At 39.5% G+C, this 19,275-nt stretch overlaps 9 non-coding genes across 9 annotated transcripts; all 9 read right to left on the bottom strand.

Moving 5' to 3' along the window:
• Positions 1-3,025: 3,025 nt before the first annotated feature.
• On the bottom strand, positions 3,026-3,097 carry Trnad-guc (transfer RNA aspartic acid (anticodon GUC)). The gene has a single exon. It is a non-coding gene; the product is annotated as a tRNA-Asp (tRNA).
• A 729-nt stretch (positions 3,098-3,826) lies between these two features.
• On the bottom strand, positions 3,827-3,898 carry Trnad-guc (transfer RNA aspartic acid (anticodon GUC)). Its single transcript has one exon. It is a non-coding gene; the product is annotated as a tRNA-Asp (tRNA).
• Positions 3,899-7,368: 3,470 nt separating this feature from the next.
• On the bottom strand, positions 7,369-7,440 carry Trnad-guc (transfer RNA aspartic acid (anticodon GUC)). Its single transcript has one exon. It is a non-coding gene; the product is annotated as a tRNA-Asp (tRNA).
• Positions 7,441-10,507: 3,067 nt separating this feature from the next.
• Trnad-guc (transfer RNA aspartic acid (anticodon GUC)) lies at positions 10,508-10,579 on the bottom strand. The gene has a single exon. It is a non-coding gene; the product is annotated as a tRNA-Asp (tRNA).
• A 729-nt stretch (positions 10,580-11,308) lies between these two features.
• Positions 11,309-11,380, bottom strand: Trnad-guc (transfer RNA aspartic acid (anticodon GUC)). The gene has a single exon. It is a non-coding gene; the product is annotated as a tRNA-Asp (tRNA).
• A 3,067-nt stretch (positions 11,381-14,447) lies between these two features.
• On the bottom strand, positions 14,448-14,519 carry Trnad-guc (transfer RNA aspartic acid (anticodon GUC)). The gene has a single exon. It is a non-coding gene; the product is annotated as a tRNA-Asp (tRNA).
• A 729-nt stretch (positions 14,520-15,248) lies between these two features.
• On the bottom strand, positions 15,249-15,320 carry Trnad-guc (transfer RNA aspartic acid (anticodon GUC)). Its single transcript has one exon. It is a non-coding gene; the product is annotated as a tRNA-Asp (tRNA).
• A 729-nt stretch (positions 15,321-16,049) lies between these two features.
• Positions 16,050-16,121, bottom strand: Trnad-guc (transfer RNA aspartic acid (anticodon GUC)). Its single transcript has one exon. It is a non-coding gene; the product is annotated as a tRNA-Asp (tRNA).
• Positions 16,122-19,188: 3,067 nt separating this feature from the next.
• Positions 19,189-19,260, bottom strand: Trnad-guc (transfer RNA aspartic acid (anticodon GUC)). The gene has a single exon. It is a non-coding gene; the product is annotated as a tRNA-Asp (tRNA).
• Between the last annotated feature and the right edge of the window lie 15 nt (positions 19,261-19,275).

Below are 19,275 nucleotides of genomic sequence, written 5' to 3' on the forward strand. Positions count from 1 at the left end.
TGCTACTTGCTGTAAAAGGAGCGAGGTTATCCATGTAATACAAAAAGAAAATTGCAGATAAGTTGAATATAAAAGTGAAAAATATTCATTGAATACTGAAAAAACATTCACCTCCCCTAACTTTAAACCCTAACCCTAAACCTAACCCCTAACCCTAAACCCTAACACTAATCCCTAACCCTTAATAAAATATGGGAAAAGCTGGAGATGAATGTTTTGAAAACATTCTGAACTATCTTTCAGAATGGTTTACTTTTCAATGAAATATCATTTTGTTATTTTTCATGTTTTTATTCAATTAATCTGCAATTTTCTTCTTGTATTAGATGGATAACCCACCCTCCATTTACAGCAAGTAGCGAGCGTTTAGTTTTTTCCCTGTGTGCTAAATTCGACTACTTACGACTAACGCGTGCGCATGCGCAAATTTGTGACATGCACACTCCCAGAACTCGGATACACACTTCTCCAGTAGTGCCAAATTTTGAAACTGAGTTTGCACCCCCTAAGCAAATTTTGTTCCCGGGCCACTGGTTCTACATTAAGCAAAGTGCATTTCGCTTATGACTGTATGCACTCCCATGACAATGTTAATTTTGATGTGTCTAATGTTGCTACTATTGGTAATAATTCAGTTCCTGTTTGATCAAGGAAATGATATTGTAATTCATTTCATTAGTAACCATCAGTTTTCTGAGGGCTCCAAGGGTCTTCTAGCACTTATTTCCACTTTACAACTTCCTTCAAGAAACGTCTTAAATATTGAATATAACAAGCATGATACGAACGTTGATTTATTCGACTTGAAGGAATTCCATGAGGAGTTGACCATGTTTCAGCAGAACTACAACAAGCGAAGTGAGGCGAGGACTTCAGCTTTATGGAGACCAGTGATTTGAATGTGTTTGTAAGTAGTGAAAGTATGAAATCTTTTGGAACATCTGTCGTTTGATGGGATCACGTGTACGTTAGCGGTGATTATATTAGTAGTCAATTAGCCAATGTGAAAAGCACGCAGGAAGCAAAAGGAGGCTAGTCACTCGGGCCTGTCAGGGATATATGCCAGGTTTCTCGCTTCAGTAAGACACCAGTCTCCCGCGTGACATGCGGCGATACTTACCACTATACTACCGAGGACTTACGAGAAACCATCTTCAAATTAGCACTTTCATTACAGATAATATATTTCGCGCTGTCATTAATTGCTTGCACTTGTTTTCAGATATGAAGTTCAATAGCAAATAATACCTTCGACTGCTGAATCTTACTGACAAGTTTTTCTAGCAATCTCGCTTGCATTCGTTCTAATTCGATAGACGCGAAATATTATGATTCTCTCCACTTCCTACTTCAGTCATCAATCTTGATGACTTGGCTTCGTCTGTGAGTAAAATGTGTGCGTTGGACAAACGCGCTATTAAATTTGTGACTTCGTGTTCGCTATTCGCTAAGCGTAATAAATGTAAGCACAACTTCCTTGAAGAAACGTTTTGTCTTTGTAAATCTTCCGCTTCCCTTTCTAAATATATACATAAGTGTTCTAAAACATAACCCGAATTTGACATGTTGAAGGATCATATTAAATATTATGCAAAGTACAACAGCTTAATTGTTTCAATGAACCCGAATATATTTCCTCATATTTACGCACTCAGACAACTAGTATGACAAATACAGCAAGCGTGTCGCTCTGGAACGCCAGACGGATGCATCCACTGCTCTTTACTCGGGACGTTTATGCTTTTTTTGTTTAGTCCCGGGTAAGTGGAGATTGAAGCACAATATGATGAAAGGCAATGCAGTCGTCGCACTTCATTCGAAACGTATCTAGTTCTACATTAGACAAAATGCATTTCCCTTGCGAATCTCTATGCACTCGCATGACAACGTTGCTTTTGCTGTGGCTAATGTTGCTGCTCTTGGTTATTACTCAGCTCCCGTTTGATCAAGGAAACTATAATGTAATTCTATCGACTCATCACTGTCAGTTTCGTTAGGACTCGTGGCGTCTTCTAATAATTTTTTGCTCTTTATAACTGTGTGTTAGACATCGTTGCTTAAAGAATTGACATGCTCCGTTTTAATGTTATTCATTCTTCCGTATCGTTCAACTTATATTCGCATATATTCGCATATATTCGCATATATGTAAGAGCACTTTCAAGAAAGCCTTTTAGAGAATACTTGCCAGAACTAAGTAGTTTGTAGAATGCAGTAAGGAGGAGAAGAAAAATTGGAAAGACGCTTTGCAATAAATATTTGAGTGTATCTTAGTAAAGTCTCTGAAGAAACACATGAAATGCCCCTGTGAATATATGGATTTAATTGTAGGAGCAGTGCGTCAGTTCCACGCTGATACAAGTGGCCAGTGAAAGCAAGTGCAGCAGGAAACAGATGATGATCTCAGTTTTCCACAGTCAGACACAAATCGAAGTTGTTTAGGCTTATACTTGGCACCGCCAGATTGAGGAATTTCTGGAGTTTTCCAGCAAGTAGAGTAGTAGGTTTCAAGGCAAAAGGCAAGATAACGTGCAACTGTAAGATGAAGTAGTTCACGTATGCATCGCCTTACGAACTACTTGATAGAAGCATGCATGAAATGTGTCCCTCACTTTGCCGACGGTGGAGATTCTGCTCTCGGTAACGTCGGCTGTTCAATAGACGAACGAGAAAAATAGGGAGACTATTATAAGCGCGATTCGCGCGTTGATTCATTCGAATTGAAGGAATTCCATGAGGAGCTGAACATGTTTCAGCTGAACTACAACAAGCGAAGTGAGGCGAGGACTTCAGCTTTATGGAGACCTGTGTTTTGAATGTGTTTGTAAGAAGTGAAAGTATGAAATCTTTTGGGACATGGGTCTTTTGATGCGATTGAGTTTATGTTAGCGTTAATTTTACTGGTAGTCAATGTGAAAAGCACGCAGGAAGCAAAAAGAGGCTAGTCACTCGGGCCGGTGAGGGATATATACAAGGTTTCTCGCTTCAGTAAAGTAAAAAGAAAAAATAAACGTACCGTTAACGTCTCCCCGGCGGGGAATCGAACCCCGGTCTCCCGCGTGACAGGCGGGGATACTCACCACTATACTACCGAGGACTGACGAGAAACCGTCATCAATTTAGCACTTTCATTACAGATAATATATTCCGCTATGTCATTAACTGCTTGCGCTTGTTTTCAGATATGAAGTTCAATTGTCTTAAATAAGTACGACTGCTGAATCTTACTGACAAATTTTTCTTGCAATCTCGCTTGCATTCGTTCTAATTCGATAGACGCGAAATATTACGATTCTCTCCACTTCCTACTTCAGTCATCAATCTCGATGACTTGGCTTCGTCTGTGAGTAAAATGTGTGCGTTGGACAAACGCGATAGTGAATTTGAGACTTCGCGTTCGCTATTCGCTTCGCGTAATAAATGTAAGCATAACTTCCTTGAAGAAACGTTTTGTCTTTGTAAATTTTCCGCTTCCCTTTCTTAATATATACATAAGTGTTCTAAAACATTGACCGAAATTGACATGTTGTAGGATCATATTAAATATTATGCAAAGTACAACAGCTGAATTGTTTCAAGAGGCGAGGACTTCAGCTTTATGGTGACCAGAGTTTTGAATGTGTTTGAAAGTAGTGAAAGTATGAAATCTTATGGAACACGGGTCTTTCGATGGGATTACGTGTATGTTTGCGATGATTTTACTAGTAGTCTATGTGAAATGCCCGATGGAAGAAAAAAGAGGCTAGTCACTCGGGCCTGTCAGGGATATATGCCAGATTTCTCGCTTCAGTAAAGTTAAAAGAAGAAATAAAAATACCGTTAACGTCTCCCCGGCGGGGAATCGAACCCCGGTCTCCCGCGTGACAGGCGGGGATACTCACCACTATACTACCGAGGACTGACAAGAAACCGTCATCATTTTAGCACTTTCATTACGGATAATATATTCCGCTATGTCATTAACTGCTTGCACTTGTTTTCAGATATGAAGTTCATTTGTTTTAAATAAGTACGACTGCTGAATCTTACTGACAAGTTTTTCGAGCAATCTCGCTTGCATTCGTTCTAATTCGATAGACGCGAAATATTATGATTCTCTCCACTTCCTACTTCAGTCCTCAATCTTGATGACTTGGCTTCGTCTGTGAGTAAAATGTGTGCGTTGGACAAACGCGATAGTGAATTTGAGACTTCGCGTTCGCTATTCGCTTCGCGTAATAAATGTAAGCATAACTTCCTTGAAGAAACGTTTTGTCTTTGTAAATTTTCCGCATCCCTTTCTTAATATATTCATAAGTGTTCTAAAACATTGACCGAAATTGACATGTAGTAGGATCATATTAAATATTATGCAAAGTACAACAGCTGAATTGTTTCAAGAGGCGAGGACTTCAGCTTTATGGAGACCAGTGTTTTGAAAGTGTTTGAAAGTAGTGAAAGTATGAAATCTTATGGAACAAGGGTCTTTCGATGGGATTACGTGTATGTTTGCGATGATTTTACTAGTAGTCTATGTGAAATGCCCGCTGGAAGAAAAAAGAGGCTAGTCACTCGGGCCTGTCAGGGATATATGCCAGATTTCTCGCTTCAGTAAAGTTAAAAGAAGAAATAAAAATACCGTTAACCTCTCCCCGGCGGGGAATCGAAGCCCGGTCTCCCGCGTGACAGGCGGGGATACTCACCACTATACTACCGAGGACTAACGAGAAAACGTCATCAATTTAGCACTTTCATTACAGATAATATATTCCGCTATGTCATTAACTGCTTGCACTTGTTTTCAGATATGAAGTTCAATTGTCTTAAATAAGTACGACTGCTGAATCTTACTGACAAGTTTTTCTAGCAATCTCGCTTGCATTCGTTCTAATTCAATAGACACGAAATATTATGATTCTCTCCAATTCCTACTTCATTCATTAATCTTGATGACTTGGCTTAGTCTGTGAGTAAAATGTGTGCGTTGGACAAACGCGATAGTGAATTTGAGACTTCGCGTTCGCTATTCGCTTCGCGTAATAAATGTAAGCATAACTTCCTTGAAGAAACGTTTTGTCTTTGTAAATCTTCCGCTTCCCTTTCTTAATATATACATAAGTGTTCTAAAACATTGACCGAAATTGACATGTTGTAGGATCATATTAAATATTATGCAAAGTACAACAGCTGAATTGTTTCAAGAGGCGAGGACTTCAGCTTTATGGAGACCAGTGTTTTGAATGTGTTTGAAAGTAGTGAAAGCATGAAATCTTATGGAACACGGGTCTTTCGATGGGATTACGTGTATGTTTGCGATGATTTTACTAGTAGTGTATGTGAAATGCCCGCTGGAAGAAAAAAGAGGCTAGTCACTCGGGCCTGTCAGGGATATATGCCAGATTTCTCGCTTCAGTAAAGTTAAAAGAAGAAATAAATATACCGTTAACATCTCCCCGGCGGGGAATCGAACCCTGGTCTCCCGCGTGACAGGCGGGGATACTCACCACTATACTACCGAGGACTGACGAGAAACAGTCATCAATTTAGCACTTTCATTACAGATAATATATTCCGCTATGTCATTAACTGCTTGCACTTGTTTTCAGATATGAAGTTCAATTGTTTTAAATAAGTACGACTGCTGAACCTTACTGACAAGTTTTTCTAGCAATCTCGCTTGCATTCGTTCTAATTCAATAGACACGAAATATTATGATTCTCTCCAATTCCTACTTCAGTCCTCAATCTTGATGACTTGGCTTCGTCTGTGAGTAAAATGTGTGCGTTGGACAAACGCGATAGTGAATTTGAGACTTCGCGTTCGCTATTCGCTTCGCGTAATAAATGTAAGCATAACTTCCTTGAAGAAACGTTTTGTCTTTGTAAATCTTCCGCTTCCCTTTCCTAATATATACATAAGTGTTCTAAAACATTGACTGAAATTGACATGTTGTAGGATCATATTAAATATTATGCAAAGTACAACAGCTTAATTGTTTCAATGAACCCGAATATATTTCCCCATATTTACGCACTCAGACAACAAGTATGACAAATACAGCAAGCGTGTCGCTCTGGAACGCCAGACGGATGCATCCACTGCTCTTTACTCGGGACGTTTATGCTTTTTCTGTTTAGTCCCGGGTGAGTGGAGATTGAAGCACAATATGATGAAAGGCAATGCAGTCGTCGCACTTCATTCGAAATGTATCTAGTTCTACATTAAACAAAATGCATTTCCCTTGCGAATCTCTATGCACTCGCATGACAACGTTGCTTTTGCTGTGGCTAATGTTGCTGCTATTGGTAATTACTCAGCTCCCGTTTGATTAAGGAAACTATAATGTAATTCTATCGACTCATCACTGTCAGTTTCGTTAGGACTCGTGGCGTCTTCTAATAATTCTTTGCTCTTTATAACTGTGTGTTAGACATCGTTGCTTAAAGAATTGACATGCTCCGTTTTAATGTCATTCATTCTTCCGTATCGTTCAACTTCTATTCGCATATATGTAAGAGCACTTTCAAGAAAGCCTTTTAGAGAATACTTGCCAGAACTAAGTAGTTTGTAGAATGCAGTAAGGAGGAGAAGAAAAATTGGAAAGACGCTTTGCAATAAATATTTGAGTGTATCTTAGTAAAGTCTCTGAAGAAACACTTGAAATGCCCCTGTGAATATATGGATTTAATTGTAGGAGCAGTGCGTCAGTTCCACGCTGATACAAGTGGCCAGTGAAAGCAAGTGCAGCAGGAAACAGATGATGATCTCAGTTTTCCACAGTCAGACACAAATCGAAGTTGTTTAGGCTTATACTTGGCACCGCCAGATTGAGGAATTTCTGGAGTTTTCCAGCAAGTAGAGTAGTAGATTTCAAGGCAAAAGGCAAGATAACGTGCACCTGTAAGATGAAGTAGTTCACGTATGCATCGCCTTACGAACTACTTGATAGAAGCATGCATGAAATGTGTCCCTCACTTTGCCGACGGTGGAGATTCTGCTCTCGGTAACGTCGGCTGTTCTATAGACGAACAAGAAAAATAGGGAGACTATTATAAGCGCGATTCGCGCGTTGATTCATTCGAATTGAAGGAATTCCATGAGGAGCTGAACATGTTTCAGCTGAACTACAACAAGCGAAGTGAAGCGAGGACTTCAGCTTTATGGAGACCAGAGTTTTGAATGTGTTTGTAAGTAGTGAAAGTATGAAATCTTTTGGAACATGGGTCTTTTGATGGGATAAAGTGTATGTTAGCGATGATTTTACTAGTAATCTATGTGAAAAGCACGCTGGAAGCAAAAGGAGGCTAGTCACTCGGGCCTGTCAGGGATATATGCCAGATTTCTCGCTTCAGTAAAGTTAAAAGAAGAAATAAAAATATCATTAACGTCTCCCCGGCGGGGAATCGAACCCCGGTCTCCCGCGTGACAGGCGGGGATACTCACCACTATACTACCGAGGACTGACGAGAAACAGTCATCAATTTAGCACTTTCATTACAGATAATATATTCCGCTATGTCATTAACTGCTTGCACTTGTTTTCAGATATGAAGTTCAATTGTTTTAAATAAGTACGACTGCTGAATCTTACTGACAAGTTTTTCTAGCAATCTCGCTTGCATTCGTTCTAATTCAATAGACACGAAATATTATGATTCTCTCCAATTCCTACTTCAGTCCTCAATCTTGATGACTTGGCTTCGTCTGTGAGTAAAATGTGTGCGTTGGACAAACGCGATAGTGAATTTGAGACTTCGCGTTCGCTATTCGCTTCGCGTAATAAATGTAAGCATAACTTCCTTGAAGAAACGTTTTGTCTTTGTAAATCTTCCGCTTCCCTTTCTTAATATATACATAAGTGTTCTAAAACATTGACCGAAATTGACATGTTGTAGGATCATATTAAATATTATGCAAAGTACAACAGCTGAATTGTTTCAAGAGGCGAGGACTTCAGCTTTATGGAGACCAGTGTTTTGAATGTGTTTGAAAGTAGTGAAAGCATGAAATCTTATGGAACACGGGTCTTTCGATGGGATTACGTGTATGTTTGCGATGATTTTACTAGTAGTGTATGTGAAATGCCCGCTGGAAGAAAAAAGAGGCTAGTCACTCGGGCCTGTCAGGGATATATGCCAGATTTCTCGCTTCAGTAAAGTTAAAAGAAGAAATAAATATACCGTTAACATCTCCCCGGCGGGGAATCGAACCCTGGTCTCCCGCGTGACAGGCGGGGATACTCACCACTATACTACCGAGGACTGACGAGAAACAGTCATCAATTTAGCACTTTCATTACAGATAATATATTCCGCTATGTCATTAACTGCTTGCACTTGTTTTCAGATATGAAGTTCAATTGTTTTAAATAAGTACGACTGCTGAATCTTACTGACAAGTTTTTCTAGCAATCTCGCTTGCATTCGTTCTAATTCAATAGACACGAAATATTATGATTCTCTCCAATTCCTACTTCAGTCCTCAATCTTGATGACTTGGCTTCGTCTGTGAGTAAAATGTGTGCGTTGGACAAACGCGATAGTGAATTTGAGACTTCGCGTTCGCTATTCGCTTCGCGTAATAAATGTAAGCATAACTTCCTTGAAGAAACGTTTTGTCTTTGTAAATTTTCCGCTTCCCTTTCTTAATATATACATAAGTGTTCTAAAACATTGACCGAAATTGACATGTTGTAGGATCATATTAAATATTATGCAAAGTACAACAGCTGAATTGTTTCAAGAGGCGAGGACTTCAGCTTTATGGTGACCAGTGTTTTGAATGTGTTTGAAAGTAGTGAAAGTATGAAATCTTATGGAACACGGGTCTTTCGATGGGATTACGTGTATGTTTGCGATGATTTTACTAGTAGCCTATGTGAAATGCCCGCTGGAAGCAAAAGGAGGCTAGTCACTCGGGCCTGTCAGGGATATATGCCAGATTTCTCGCTTCAGTAAAGTTAAAAGAAGAAATAAAAATACCGTTAACGTCTCCCCGGCGGGGAATCGAACCCCGGTCTCCCGCGTGACAGGCGGGGATACTCACTACTATACTACCGAGGACTGAAGAGAAGCCGTCATCAATTTAGCACTTTCATTACAGATAATATATTCCGCTATGTCATTAACTGCTTGCACTTGTTTTCAGATATGAAGTTCAATTGTTTTAAATAAGTACGACTGCTGAATCTTACTGACAAATTTTTCTAGCAATCTCGCTTGCATTCGTTCTAATTCGATAGACGCGAAATATTATGATTCTCTCCACTTCCTACTTCAGTCATCAATCTTGATGACTTGGCTTCGTCTGTGAGTAAAATGTGTGCGTTGGACAAACGCGATAGTGAATTTGAGACTTCGCGTTCGCTATTCGCTTCGCGTAATAAATGTAAGCATAACTTCCTTGAAGAAACGTTTTGTCTTTGCAAATCTTCCGCTTCCCTTTCTTAATATATACATAAGTGTTCTAAAACATAACCCGAATTTGACATGTTGAAGGATCATATTAAATATTATGCAAAGTACAACAGCTTAATTGTTTCAATGAACCCGAATATATTTCCTCATATTTACGCACTCAGACAACAAGTATGACAAATACAGCAAGAGTGTCGCTCTGGAACGCCAGACGCATGCATCCACTGCTCTTTACTCGGGACGTTTATGTTTTTTCTGTTTAGTCCCGGGTGAGTGGAGATTGAAGCACAATATGATGAAAGGTAATGCAGTAGTCGCACTTCATTCGAAATGTATCTAGTTCTACATTAAACAAAATGCATTTCCCTTGCGAATCTCTATGCACTCGCACGACAACGTTGCTTTTGCTGTGGCTAATGTTGCTGCTATTGGTAATTACTCAGCTCCCGTTTGATCAAGGAAACTATAATGTAATTCTATCGACTCATCACTGTCAGTTTCGTTAGGACTCGTGGCGTCTTCTAATAATTCTTTGCTCATTATAACTGTGTGTTAGACATCGTTGCTTAAAGAATTGACATGCTCCGTTTTAATGTCATTCATTCTTCCGTATCGTTCAACTTCGTCTATGAGTAAAATGTGTGCGTTGGACAAACGCGATAGTGAATTTGAGACTTCGCGTTCGCTATTCGCTTCGCGTAATAAATGTAAGCATAACTTCCTTGAAGAAACGTTTTGTCTTTGTAAATTTTCCGTTTCCCTTTCCTAATATATGAATAAGTGTTCTAAAACATTGTCTGAAATTGACATGTTGTAGGATCATATTAAATATTATGCAAAGTACAACAGCTGAATTGTTTCAAGAGGCGAGGACTTCAGCTTTATGGAGACCAGTGTTGTGAATGTGTTTGAAAGTAGTGAAAGCATGAAATCTTATGGAACACGGGTCTTTCGATGGGATTACGTGTACGTTTGCGATGATTTTACTAGTAGTCTATGTGAAATGCCCGCTGGAAGCAAAAAGAGGCTAGTCACTCGGGCCTGTCAGGGATATATGCCAGATTTCTAGCTTCAGGAAAGTTAAAAGAAGAAATAAAAATACCGTTAACGTCTCCCCGGCGGGGAATCGAACCCCGGTCTCCCGCGTGACAGGCGGGGATACTCACCACTATACTACCGAGGACTGACGAGAAACCGTCATCAATTTAGCACTTTCATTACAGATAATATATTCCGCTATGTCATTAACTGCTTGCACTTGTTTTCAGATATGAAGTTCAATTGTCTTAAATAAGTACGACTGCTGAATCTTACTGACAAGTTTTTCTAGCAATCTCGCTTGCATTCGTTCTAATTCAATAGACACGAAATATTATGATTCTCTCCAATTCCTACTTCATTCATTAATCTTGATGACTTGGCTTCGTCTATGAGTAAAATGTGTGCGTTGGACAAACGCGATAGTGAATTTGAGACTTCGCGTTCGCTATTCGCTTCGCGTAATAAATGTAAGCATAACTTCCTTGAAGAAACGTTTTGTCTTTGTAAATTTTCCGCTTCCCTTTCTTAATATATACATAAGTGTTCTAAAACATTGACCGAAATTGACATGTTGTAGGATCATATTAAATATTATGCAAAGTACAACAGCTGAATTGTTTCAAGAGGCGAGGACTTCAGCTATATGGTGACCAGTGTTTTGAATGTGTTTGAAAGTAGTGAAAGTATGAAATCTTATGGAACACGGGTCTTTCGATGGGATTACGTGTATGTTTGCGATGATTTTACTAGTAGTCTATGTGAAATGCCCGCTGGAAGCAAAAGGAGGCTAGTCACTCGGGCCTGTCAGGTACATATGCCAGATTTCTCGCTTCAGTAAAGTTAAAAGAAGAAATAAAAATACCGTTAACGTCTCCCCGGCGGGGAATCGAACCCCGGTCTCCCGCGTGACAGGCGGGGATACTCACCACTATACTACCGAGGACTGACGAGAAGCCGTCATCAATTTAGCACTTTCATTACAGATAATATATTCCGCTATGTCATTAACTGCTTGCACTTGTTTTCAGATATGAAGTTCAATTGTTTTAAATAAGTACGACTGCTGAATCTTAGTGACAAATTTTTCTAGCAATCTCGCTTGCATTTGTTCTAATTCGATAGACGCGAAATATTATGATTCTCTCCACTTCCTACTTCAGTCCTCAATCTTGATGACTTGGCTTCGTCTGTGAGTAAAATGTGTGCGTTGGACAAACGCGATAGTGAATTTGAGACTTCGCGTTCGCTATTCGCTTCGCGTAATAAATGTAAGCATAACTTCCTTGAAGAAACGTTTTGTCTTTGTAAATCTTCCGCTTCCCTTTCTTAATATATACATAAGTGTTCTAAAACATTGACCGAAATTGACATGTTGTAGGATCATATTAAATATTATGCAAAGTACAACAGCTGAATTGTTTCAAGAGGCGAGGACTTCAGCTTTATGGAGACCAGTGTTTTGAATGTGTTTGAAAGTAGTGAAAGCATGAAATCTTATGGAACACGGGTCTTTCGATGGGATTACGTGTATGTTTGCGATGATTTTACTAGTAGTGTATGTGAAATGCCCGCTGGAAGAAAAAAGAGGCTAGTCACTCGGGCCTGTCAGGGATATATGCCAGATTTCTCGCTTCAGTAAAGTTAAAAGAAGAAATAAATATACCGTTAACATCTCTCCGGCGGGGAATCGAACCCTGGTCTCCCGCGTGACAGGCGGGGATACTCACCACTATACTACCGAGGACTGACGAGAAACAGTCATCAATTTAGCACTTTCATTACAGATAATATATTCCGCTATGTCATTAACTGCTTGCACTTGTTTTCAGATATGAAGTTCAATTGTTTTAAATAAGTACGACTGCTGAATCTTACTGACAAGTTTTTCTAGCAATCTCGCTTGCATTCGTTCTAATTCAATAGACACGAAATATTATGATTCTCTCCAATTCCTACTTCAGTCCTCAATCTTGATGACTTGGCTTCGTCTGTGAGTAAAATGTGTGCGTTGGACAAACGCGATAGTGAATTTGAGACTTCGCGTTCGCTATTCGCTTCGCGTAATAAATGTAAGCATAACTTCCTTGAAGAAACGTTTTGTCTTTGTAAATTTTCCGCTTCCCTTTCTTAATATATACATAAGTGTTCTAAAACATTGACCGAAATTGACATGTTGTAGGATCATATTAAATATTATGCAAAGTACAACAGCTGAATTGTTTCAAGAGGCGAGGACTTCAGCTTTATGGTGACCAGTGTTTTGAATGTGTTTGAAAGTAGTGAAAGTATGAAATCTTATGGAACACGGGTCTTTCGATGGGATTACGTGTATGTTTGCGATGATTTTACTAGTAGCCTATGTGAAATGCCCGCTGGAAGCAAAAGGAGGCTAGTCACTCGGGCCTGTCAGGGATATATGCCAGATTTCTCGCTTCAGTAAAGTTAAAAGAAGAAATAAAAATACCGTTAACGTCTCCCCGGCGGGGAATCGAACCCCGGTCTCCCGCTTGACAGGCGGGGATACTCACTACTATACTACCGAGGACTGACGAGAAGCCGTCATCAATTTAGCACTTTCATTACAGATAATATATTCCGCTATGTCATTAACTGCTTGCACTTGTTTTCAGATATGAAGTTCAATTGTTTTAAATAAGTACGACTGCTGAATCTTACTGACAAATTTTTCTAGCAATCTCGCTTGCATTCGTTCTAATTCGATAGACGCGAAATATTATGATTCTCTCCACTTCCTACTTCAGTCATCAATCTTGATGACTTGGCTTCGTCTGTGAGTAAAATGTGTGCGTTGGACAAACGCGATAGTGAATTTGAGACTTCGCGTTCGCTATTCGCTTCGCGTAATAAATGTAAGCATAACTTCCTTGAAGAAACGTTTTGTCTTTGCAAATCTTCCGCTTCCCTTTCTTAATATATACATAAGTGTTCTAAAACATAACCCGAATTTGACATGTTGAAGGATCATATTAAATATTATGCAAAGTACAACAGCTTAATTGTTTCAATGAACCCGAATATATTTCCTCATATTTACGCACTCAGACAACAAGTATGACAAATACAGCAAGAGTGTCGCTCTGGAACGCCAGACGCATGCATCCACTGCTCTTTACTCGGGACGTTTATGTTTTTTCTGTTTAGTCCCGGGTGAGTGGAGATTGAAGCACAATATGATGAAAGGTAATGCAGTAGTCGCACTTCATTCGAAATGTATCTAGTTCTACATTAAACAAAATGCATTTCCCTTGCGAATCTCTATGCACTCGCACGACAACGTTGCTTTTGCTGTGGCTAATGTTGCTGCTATTGGTAATTACTCAGCTCCCGTTTGATCAAGGAAACTATAATGTAATTCTATCGACTCATCACTGTCAGTTTCGTTAGGACTCGTGGCGTCTTCTAATAATTCTTTGCTCATTATAACTGTGTGTTAGACATCGTTGCTTAAAGAATTGACATGCTCCGTTTTAATGTCATTCATTCTTCCGTATCGTTCAACTTCGTCTATGAGTAAAATGTGTGCGTTGGACAAACGCGATAGTGAATTTGAGACTTCGCGTTCGCTATTCGCTTCGCGTAATAAATGTAAGCATAACTTCCTTGAAGAAACGTTTTGTCTTTGTAAATTTTCCGTTTCCCTTTCCTAATATATGAATAAGTGTTCTAAAACATTGTCTGAAATTGACATGTTGTAGGATCATATTAAATATTATGCAAAGTACAACAGCTGAATTGTTTCAAGAGGCGAGGACTTCAGCTTTATGGAGACCAGTGTTGTGAATGTGTTTGAAAGTAGTGAAAGCATGAAATCTTATGGAACACGGGTCTTTCGATGGGATTACGTGTACGTTTGCGATGATTTTACTAGTAGTCTATGTGAAATGCCCGCTGGAAGCAAAAAGAGGCTAGTCACTCGGGCCTGTCAGGGATATATGCCAGATTTCTAGCTTCAGGAAAGTTAAAAGAAGAAATAAAAATACCGTTAACGTCTCCCCGGCGGGGAATCGAACCCCGGTCTCCCGCGTGACAGGCGGGGATACTCACCACTATACTACCGAGGACTGACGAGAAACCGTCATCAATTTAGCACTTTCATTACAGATAATATATTCCGCTATGTCATTAACTGCTTGCACTTGTTTTCAGATATGAAGTTCAATTGTCTTAAATAAGTACGACTGCTGAATCTTACTGACAAGTTTTTCTAGCAATCTCGCTTGCATTCGTTCTAATTCAATAGACACGAAATATTATGATTCTCTCCAATTCCTACTTCATTCATTAATCTTGATGACTTGGCTTCGTCTATGAGTAAAATGTGTGCGTTGGACAAACGCGATAGTGAATTTGAGACTTCGCGTTCGCTATTCGCTTCGCGTAATAAATGTAAGCATAACTTCCTTGAAGAAACGTTTTGTCTTTGTAAATTTTCCGCTTCCCTTTCTTAATATATACATAAGTGTTCTAAAACATTGACCGAAATTGACATGTTGTAGGATCATATTAAATATTATGCAAAGTACAACAGCTGAATTGTTTCAAGAGGCGAGGACTTCAGCTATATGGTGACCAGTGTTTTGAATGTGTTTGAAAGTAGTGAAAGTATGAAATCTTATGGAACACGGGTCTTTCGATGGGATTACGTGTATGTTTGCGATGATTTTACTAGTAGTCTATGTGAAATGCCCGCTGGAAGCAAAAGGAGGCTAGTCACTCGGGCCTGTCAGGTACATATGCCAGATTTCTCGCTTCAGTAAAGTTAAAAGAAGAAATAAAAATACCGTTAACGTCTCCCCGGCGGGGAATCGAACCCCGGTCTCCCGCGTGACAGGCGGGGATACTCACCACTATACTACCGAGGACTGACGAGAAGCCGTCATCAATTTAGCACTTTCATTACAGATAATATATTCCGCTATGTCATTAACTGCTTGCACTTGTTTTCAGATATGAAGTTCAATTGTTTTAAATAAGTACGACTGCTGAATCTTAGTGACAAATTTTTCTAGCAATCTCGCTTGCATTTGTTCTAATTCGATAGACGCGAAATATTATGATTCTCTCCACTTCCTACTTCAGTCCTCAATCTTGATGACTTGGCTTCGTGTGTGAGTAAAATGTGTGCGTTGGACAAACGCGATAGTGAATTTGAGACTTCGCGTTCGCTATTCGCTTCGCGTAATAAATGTAAGCATAACTTCCTTGAAGAAACGTTTTGTCTTTGTAAATCTTCCGCTTCCCTTTCTTAATATATACATAAGTGTTCTAAAACATTGACCGAAATTGACATGTAGTAGGATCATATTAAATATTATGCAAAGTACAACAGCTGAATTGTTTCAAGAGGCGAGGACTTCAGCTTTATGGTGACCAGAGTTTTGAATGTGTTTGAAAGTAGTGAAAGTATGATATCTTATGGAACTCGGGTCTTTCGATGGGATTAAGTGTATGTTTGCGATGATTTTACTAGTAGTCTATGGGAAATGCCCGCTGGAAGAAAAAAGAGGCTAGTCACTCGGGCCTGTCAGGGATATATGCCAGATTTCTCGCTTCAGTAAAGTTAAAAGAAGAAACAAAAATACCGTTATCGTCTCCCCGGCGGGGAATCGAACCCCGGTCTCCCGCGTGACAGGCGGGGATACTCACCACTATACTACCGAGGACTGACAAGAACCCGCCATCAATTTAGCACTTTCATTACGGATAATATATTCCGCTATGTCATTAACTGCTTGCACTTGTTTTCAGATATGATGTTCAATTGTCTTAAATAAGTACGACTGCTGAATCTTACTGACAAGTTTTTCTAGCAATCTCGCTTGCATTCGTTCTAATTCAATAGACACGAAATATTATGATTCTCTCCAATTCCTACTTCATTTATTAACCTTGATGACTTGGCTTCGTCTATGAGTAAAATGTGTGCGTTGGACAAACGCGATAGTGAATTTGAGACTTCGCGTTCGCTATTCGCTTCGCGTAATAAATGTAAGCATAACTTCCTTGAAGAAACGTTTTGTCTTTGTAAATCTTCCGCTTCCCTTTCTTAATATATACATAAGTGTTCTAAAACATTGACCGAAATTGACATGTTGTAGGATCATATTAAATATTATGCAAGGTACAACAGCTGAATTGTTTCAAGAGGCGAGGACTTCAGCTTTATGGTGACCAGTGTTTTGAATGTGTATGAAAGTAGTGAAAGTATGAAATCTTATGGAACACGGGTCTTTCGATGGGATTACGTGTATGTTTGCGATGATTTCACTAGTAGTCTATGTGAAATGCCCGCTGGAAGCAAAAGGAGGCTAGTCACTCGGGCCTGTCAGGGATATATGCCAGATTTCTCGCTTCAGTAAAGTTAAAAGAAGAAATAAAAATACCGTTAACGTCTCCCCGGCGGGGAATCGAACCCCGGTCCGCCGCGTGGCAGGCGGGGATACTCACCACTATACTACCGAGGACTAACGAGAAGCCGTCATCAATTTAGCACTTTCATTACAGATAATATATTCCGCTATGTCATTAACTGCTTGCACTTGTTTTCAGATTTGAAGTTCAATTGTTTTAAATAAGTACGACTGCTGAATCTTACTGACAAATTTTTCCAGCAATCGCGCTTGCATTCGTTCTAATTCGATAGACGCGAAATATTATGATTCTCTCCACTTCCTACTTCAGTAATCAATCTTGATGACTTGGCTTCGTCTGTGAGTAAAATGTGTGCGTTGGACAAACGCGCTAGTGAATTTGAGACTACGCGTTCGCTATTCGCTTCGCGTAATAAATGTAAGCATAACTTCCTTGAAGAAACGTTTTTCCTTTGTAAATTTTCCGCTTCCCTTTCTTAATATATACATAAGTGTTCTAAAACATTGACTGAAATTGACATGTTGTAGGATCATATTAAATATTATGCAAAGTACAACAGCTGAATTGTTTCAAGAGGCGAGGACTTCAGCTTTATGGTGACCAGTGTTTTGAATGTGTTTGAAAGTAGTGAAAGTATGAAATCTTATGGAACACGGGTCTTTCGATGGGATTACGTGTATGTTTGCGATGATTTTACTAGTAGCCTATGTGAAATGCCCGCTGGAAGCAAAAGGAGGCTAGTCACTCGGGCCTGTCAGGGATATATGCCAGATTTCTCGCTTCAGTAAAGTTAAAAGAAGAAATAAAAATACCGTTAACGTCTCCCCGGCGGGGAATCGAACCCCGGTCTCCCGCTTGACAGGCGGGGATACTCACTACTATACTACCGAGGACTGACGAGAAGCCGTCATCAATTTAGCACTTTCATTACAGATAATATATTCCGCTATGTCATTAACTGCTTGCACTTGTTTTCAGATATGAAGTTCAATTGTTTTAAATAAGTACGACTGCTGAATCTTACTGACAAATTTTTCTAGCAATCTCGCTTGCATTCGTTCTAATTCGATAGACGCGAAATATTATGATTCTCTCCACTTCCTACTTCAGTCATCAATCTTGATGACTTGGCTTCGTCTGTGAGTAAAATGTGTGCGTTGGACAAACGCGATAGTGAATTTGAGACTTCGCGTTCGCTATTCGCTTCGCGTAATAAATGTAAGCATAACTTCCTTGAAGAAACGTTTTGTCTTTGCAAATCTTCCGCTTCCCTTTCTTAATATATACATAAGTGTTCTAAAACATAACCCGAATTTGACATGTTGAAGGATCATATTAAATATTATGCAAAGTACAACAGCTTAATTGTTTCAATGAACCCGAATATATTTCCTCATATTTACGCACTCAGACAACAAGTATGACAAATACAGCAAGAGTGTCGCTCTGGAACGCCAGACGCATGCATCCACTGCTCTTTACTCGGGACGTTTATGTTTTTTCTGTTTAGTCCCGGGTGAGTGGAGATTGAAGCACAATATGATGAAAGGTAATGCAGTAGTCGCACTTCATTCGAAATGTATCTAGTTCTACATTAAACAAAATGCATTTCCCTTGCGAATCTCTATGCACTCGCACGACAACGTTGCTTTTGCTGTGGCTAATGTTGCTGCTATTGGTAATTACTCAGCTCCCGTTTGATCAAGGAAACTATAATGTAATTCTATCGACTCATCACTGTCAGTTTCGTTAGGACTCGTGGCGTCTTCTAATAATTCTTTGCTCATTATAACTGTGTGTTAGACATCGTTGCTTAAAGAATTGACATGCTCCGTTTTAATGTCATTCATTCTTCCGTATCGTTCAACTTCGTCTATGAGTAAAATGTGTGCGTTGGACAAACGCGATAGTGAATTTGAGACTTCGCGTTCGCTATTCGCTTCGCGTAATAAATGTAAGCATAACTTCCTTGAAGAAACGTTTTGTCTTTGTAAATTTTCCGTTTCCCTTTCCTAATATATGAATAAGTGTTCTAAAACATTGTCTGAAATTGACATGTTGTAGGATCATATTAAATATTATGCAAAGTACAACAGCTGAATTGTTTCAAGAGGCGAGGACTTCAGCTTTATGGAGACCAGTGTTGTGAATGTGTTTGAAAGTAGTGAAAGCATGAAATCTTATGGAACACGGGTCTTTCGATGGGATTACGTGTACGTTTGCGATGATTTTACTAGTAGTCTATGTGAAATGCCCGCTGGAAGCAAAAAGAGGCTAGTCACTCGGGCCTGTCAGGGATATATGCCAGATTTCTAGCTTCAGGAAAGTTAAAAGAAGAAATAAAAATACCGTTAACGTCTCCCCGGCGGGGAATCGAACCCCGGTCTCCCGCGTGACAGGCGGGGATACTCACCACTATACTACCGAGGACTGACGAGAAACCGT

Source organism: Octopus bimaculoides, chromosome 6 (genome assembly GCF_046866305.1).
Source record: "Octopus bimaculoides isolate indiv1 chromosome 6, ASM4686630v1, whole genome shotgun sequence".
NCBI classification, from domain to species: Eukaryota; Metazoa; Mollusca; class Cephalopoda; order Octopoda; family Octopodidae; genus Octopus; species Octopus bimaculoides.